Genomic DNA, 6,643 nt, shown 5'->3' with positions numbered 1-6,643 from the left:
TCTACTTATTGTTTCCACTCTCCGTTTCCTCGTCTTCTTCTCTTCACGTCCAGAGTCAGACATCTGCTGTCTGTACCTCCTCTGTCGTCTTCACACTTCTATTTCCTGCCATTATACTTCCGTCTCCTGTCATCATACTTCACTCCCTCGTCTTCACCGACGATCCTTCCTTTCGTCTCCTCATTTATCCGAGACCTCATCCTGTTTGACCTCCATCGAGTCCTCGGCTTTCTTCTATTCCTCCATGCTTGCATCATCATCCTCTTCCCACACTTCTCACTTCTATACCACTCCATTTTTTCTCCTTCAACTCGTCTTCGTTCCCTAAAAGTTTCTTCAAGCACTGAACTACATCTAACAGCACTCGACCGTACATGTCGCCTTACCTCTCCTAGAGTGCTCGTAAGCATCTCTCCACACATACTGTCTCTTCTTTCATTTTCTCTGCTATTACTCTTTTCACAATCTCTCCTCCACGTTTTCTGTGAAACATGTCAACTCCTGACACCTCAAACAACTTAACTCCACTATTCATATGCCTCTGTGCTCGTGGACAACGTGACGCTCTACTCCCGTCCTCAGTCTGTCCACATCCTTCCTCATTCCTACTCAGCACAGTTGCATTCACCTTCCGGCTCTTAATTTCAGTGGTCTGGGCTCTACTCAGGTCCGCTCTCTTCACATGAGTCTTCCTCGGCTGGGCCGTCTTCACTTTTGACCTCACCGAGACTTCATTTTCCTGGGCTGGACGTTCATCAAACAGCCACGCTATATCTACATCGATATCTTCCACCGGCTGACTCGACACTGTCTTACCTTCTCCAATGTCTTCCTCGTCGGCCACCTTTGCCTTCATCACTACCGAGACAGGGTACTCAATGGCTTGGCGGTCTCCTGACTCATCTCCTCGGATGTCGGTCAGGTTCGCACTCTCAGGTGTCCCACCCGTGCCGTGGCCTTCTGGGCACTCCTCTGGCACAGTCTCCGCTATGACTCTTGGCAACACCTTTGTCCCGCACAAGTCATTCCCCAGGATCATTTGGACTCCTGGAATAGGTATGTCAGGGCATACTCCCAACATTACCTCTGACAACACATATTCCGACCTTAGCTGGACAGTGCATACGGGCATGTCACTCTCAGACAATAACCAATATACTTTCATCTTACTCCTGCCAGCTAACCGTCGATTATTCCCAATCAGGCTTCTTGCAATCAAGCTCTGATTAGCTCCGGTATCCCTTAAAATACCAACTTCTACTTCAGGTTGGCTTCCTATTCTGATCCAACCTTTGCTCATGAACGGCCTATACCTCTCGTTCACTAAGTTTGATCTCTGTGGTTTGTCTTGGAACACATTGGCATATTTACCTCGGGGGTCACACATGGCCAGGGTCACAACTCTTTTGCCCTGCCGACAATCTCGCATCACGTGACCCAATCCATTACAATTGTAACACCTCACCTTGGAAAAGTCTCTTCTATATGTACCAGAGTGGCTATGACTTTGTCCACTCGTATGAGAGTTCCTCAGGCCAGGCATACTACTCGTACTCTGTGGAGCTTTACTGGACTCTTGATTTCCCGGATAACGATTAGCTTCTCGTTTAGCTCCTTCATCTTCACTTTCAGACGAAGTGCGTGACCTACTCTTCTGAGTTTTAGGGTACTTACTTTCATCTGCCCATTTATCAAAATTCTTCTCACCCCAGACTCCTCTGGTTCTCTCATAAATTCTTCTTCCCCAGACTCCACTGGGTCTGCCATTGCTGCGTCTCACCTCGCTTCTCACTCTGTTCTCCCTCAAGCTCTTGTATGCTTCCGTAATCATATCCGCCCTATCTGCGGCATCTTTCACCTCCTTTATCCCTGCTTCTTGGATCTTGAATTTTGTTTCGGGATGCATCATCTCCAAGAACTTCTCCATGACCATCAGTTGCTTCAAGTCAGCATAAGATCCAACTCCAGCAGCCTCAATCCACTTCAGGAATCGTCTTTCCAGATCTCTTGCTGTCTCAGCAAAGGTACATGCTCCAACTTTGATCATCTCTCTGAAGCGCTTTCTATAAGCTTCTGGGGTTAACTAAAACGAGCGCAATATGCTGCTCTTTACCGTGGCATAATCCTGGCACTCTTCCAGTGACAATTGGGTGTATGCCTCCCTGGCTGCAGCGGTCAATCTTAACTGGACCAGCTGGGCCCATTCCTCCTGTGGCCACTCCTTGATACTGGCTACCTTTTCAAAGTGCTCGAAGAAGCTCTCTGCCTCTTCAGGAACAAACAAGGGAATGTCCTTCTCCTTAACCCTAACATCTGGTGAGTGTGATACCTGGGTGGTGCTCTCTGGCAACCCATGTTCAATCCTGTGCTCAGCCAAGGTTCTGTTCGCTTTTATCTGCATTTGTTTGGTTCTCTCTTTTTCTTTCTCCTGTTCCAACTCCAGTTCTCTTACTCTGGTTTTCTCTTTTTCTATTTCCAGTCTGGTTTTCTCTTTTTCCTTCTCGGCTTCATTTTTCATCGGAAGTTCCAAGAAATCTGGACTCCACCTGCCAAAGATTATGCATCGGGCCATGCATAGTAGGCTGAGAAGTGCGTTCTGGCTACTAGGTACGACATATATATATATATATTTGCCTAATATCATACATAATGATATTAGGCAAATCAGGCCTTGCATAGTACGCTGAAAAGTGCGTTCTGGCTACTAGGTACGACATATATATTGTCACGTGGAGGTGGGCCGGGGCTCTGCTAGCACTCGGCTGCTAGGGGCTCAAAAGGCCGAATATTCAGCCCCTCCGACTCCCGGGATTCACCGGAGTCCCCTTGGTCACACAGGAGAGGACCAACAATGCCCACCTCCGCAGGTCTTTGCTTCCACCACAAAAAGGGGTGCCACTGATTCACCCTGGAAGCCCTTCAGTCAAACACGGGGAAACTGCTGTTAACAGTTCCGGCCTAGACCCGTGGAGGAGTGATGGAAGACTCAGGCTTACCTTATAACAATAACCTCCCTGAGTCTTGCCTGCCAGACGAGAAGGTTGTGGGAACTCTTTTCCCGCCTGTTCTCTCTATCTTCTTCTTAACAAGGTCGCCAGCTGGGTTATTATATCTGCACCCCAGCAATGCAGTTCAGTGGGTGTATTATATATTGTTTGTAGCCAGAAGGTTGTTACTCCCATAGATCTGCTACTAGAATGTCGGCCCAGGGTACTCTCCCAGGAAGGTCTGTGGGGCTTTACCTCTCTCTAGTCACTACGTTACTAGTTGCCACCATTCAGACACTGATACTGATCGGATGGCTAAGGGCACACTTTCATATAGGTCCGTGCTGTCTTTACCACTCTCCAGGCAATAAGAACTTCTATAGAGAATGTAGTGTTCCCTAGGTGGTACTATGATAACCTTCGTGTATGCTCATAGAGAAATATTATAAATGGAGCCCAGCAAACACAAATCATCTACACAACGTTCGCCTATCTCTTCCCATAGGTGTGGGAATGATTTGCATTGAGAATGGTGCAGGAGAGCCTTTGAGAAACTTTTACTCAAAAAATCCAAACACAAAGGTTTAATTATAAATAGTTTTTCTACAATTATTTTCTTCCAAATGTAAAACAAATAGTTTTTACATGTTTAAATATAAAATTTATGGTGTTTTTTTGTAAAATTCATTAATAAATTGTGAATGATATATATTGGCTGAGTGAAACCTTTAAAATCCATTTAGTTATAATATGAACAGAAAAAAGTAGTTTTCCAAATTTTCTAAAAATCGCTCTTTTTAACACAATTTGACTCCTTATGCATTCCACTAAACACTAATATCATGTTTAAATATATAATTTATGTATTATTCCCTAAGATAATTTATATAAATTATAAAAGTTGCTGGAAAGTGGTGAGAAAGAATCTGAAACCGTTTTGTTGTCTTATATTGGCGTGTTCTTATTAACTAGAGTGAGTAAGAGTGAGCGAGAGTGGGTAAGAGTGAGTAAGAGTGACTGAAGGTGAGTGAGAGTGCCAGAGAGTGTGTAAGTGTGAGTAAGAGTGAGTATAAGAGTGACTGAGAGTGAGTAAAAGTGACAGAGTGAGTACGAGTGAGAGTAAGGGTGACAGAATGAGTAAGAGTGAGAGTAAAGTGATTGAGAGTAAGGGTGAGTATGAGAGTAAGAGTGATTGAGAGTTAGAGTGAGAGTAAGAGTGATTGAGAGTTAGTGAGAGTAAGAGTGATTGAGAGTAAGAGTGATTGAGAGTAAGAGTGATTGAGAGTAAGAGTGATTGGGAGTAAGAGTGATTGAGAGTAAGAGTGATTGGGAGTAAGAGTGATTGGGAGTAAGAGTGAGAGTAAGAGTAAGAATGAGAATAACAGTGATTGAGAGTAAGAGTGATTGGGAGTAAGAGTAAGAATGAGAGTAGGAGTGATTGAGAGTAGGAGTGATTGGGAGTAGGAGTGATTGGGAGTAAGAGTGATTGAGAGTAAGAGTAATTGAGAGTAAGAGTATGAGTGAGAGAGTGAGTATGAATGGGTAAGGGTGACTGAGAGTGAGTAAGAGTGACAGAGTAAGAATGACAGAGTAAGAGTGATAGAGAGTAAGAGTGACAGAGAGTAAGAGTGACAGAGAGTAAGAGTGACAGAGAGTAAGAGTGACAGAGAGTAAGAGTGACAGAGAGTAAGAGTGACAGAGTAAGAGTGAGTATGAGAGTGAGTAAGGATGACTGAGAGAAAGAGTGAGTAATAGTGCGTAAGAGTGATTGAGAGTTAGAGTGAGAGTAAGAGTGATTGAGAGTTAGTGAGAGTAAGAGTGATTGAGAGTAAGAGTGATGGAGAGTAAAAGTGATTGAGAGTAAGAGTGATTGAGAGTAAGAGTGATTGTGAGTAAGAGTGATTGAGAGTAGGAGTGATTGGGAGTAAGAGTGATTGGGAGTAGGAGTAAGAATGAAAATAAGAGTGATTGAGAGTAAGAGTGAGTAAGAGTAAGAATGAGAGTAAGAGTGATTGAGAGTAAGAGTGATTGAGAGTAAGAGTGATTGGGAGTAAGAGTGATTGAGAGTAAGAGTGATTGGGAGTAAGAGTGATTGGGAGTAGGAGTAAGAATGAGAATAAGAGTGATTGAGAGTAAGAGTGAGTAAGAGTAAGAATGAGAGTAAGAGTGATTGAGAGTAAGAGTGATTGAGAGTAAGAGTGATTGAGAGTAAGAGTGATTGGGAGTAAGAGTGATTGGGAGTAAGAGTAAGAGTGAGAGTAAGAGTAAGAATGAGAATAAGAGTGATTGAGAGTAAGAGTGATTGGGAGTAAGAGTAAGAGTAAGAATGTGAGTAGGAGTGATTGAGAGTAGGAGTGATTGGGAGTAGGAGTGATTGGGAGTAAGAGTGATTGAGAGTAAGAGTAATTGAGAGTAAGAGTAATTGAGAGTAAGAGTATGAGAGTAAGAGTGAGAGAGTGAGTATGAATGGGTAAGGGTGACTGAGAGTGAGTAAGAATGACAGAGTAAGAGTGACAGAGAGTAAGAGTGACAGAGAGTAAGAGTGACAGAGAGTAAGAGTGAAAGAGTAAGAGTGACAGAGAGTAAGAGTGACAGAGAGTAAGAGTGACAGAGAGTAAGAGTGACAGAGAGTAAGAGTGACAGAGAGTAAGAGTGACAGAGTAAGAGTGACAGAGTAAGAGTGACAGAGTAAGAGTGACAGAGAGTAAGAGTGACAGAGAGTAAGAGTGACAGAGAGTAAGAGTGACAGAGTAAGAGTGACAGAGAGTAAGAGTGACAGAGTAAGAGTGACAGAGTAAGAGTGATAGAGAGTAAGAGTGACAGAGAGTAAGAGTGACAGAGAGTAAGAGTGACAGAGTAAGAGTGACAGAGTAAGAGTGATAGAGAGTAAGAGTGACAGTGAGTAAGAGTGACAGTGAGTAAGAGTGACAGAGTAAGAGTGACAGAGAGTAAGAGTGACAGAGTGTAAGAGTGACAGAGTAAGAGTGACAGAGAGTAAGAGTGACAGAGAGTAAGAGTGACAGAGAGTAAGAGTGACAGAGAGTAAGAGTGACAGAGTAAGAGAGTGAGAGTGATTATGAGAGAGTTAAGAGTGTGAGGTGTGAGAGAGTAGCAGGCCAGGGAGGCAGGATGTGTGGTCACAGGCGAGGCCTAGGCCTCGTGATCTCTAATGTTGGTTTTTATATATATGTTGGATTTTTTGTCCTGTTTCAAATTATAATTATTTAGCAGGAATGTAATAAGATATTGCACAGTATTAATGTGACAATAATATATGCATTATTTCCTTGATAATCAAACTTGTTGTTCAAAGATAATATACAATCTTTGAAGGAAACATTTTGAGAGCGCGAGCTGGCAACACTGGACTGGTGGGTGAGAGAGACATATGGTTAGTTGTACTCAGACCTTCAGTGGTGAAGGGTGTGTCCCAGCTGGCCGCCACCAGCCGCCACCTGCCGCCACCCGCCGCCACCCGTTACCCACCACCAGCCGCCACCCGCCGCCCACCACCAGCCGCCACCCGCCACCACCCACCACCAGCCGCCACCCGCCACCACCCACCACCAGCCACCACCCGCCACCCACCACCAGCCGCCACCTGCCACCCACCACCAGCTGCCACCCGCCACCCACCACCAGCCGCCACCCGCCAC

This window comes from Procambarus clarkii, chromosome 4 (genome assembly GCF_040958095.1).
Source record: "Procambarus clarkii isolate CNS0578487 chromosome 4, FALCON_Pclarkii_2.0, whole genome shotgun sequence".
Taxonomy (NCBI): domain Eukaryota; kingdom Metazoa; phylum Arthropoda; class Malacostraca; order Decapoda; family Cambaridae; genus Procambarus; species Procambarus clarkii.
Note: the sequence above shows the minus strand (reverse complement) of the source record.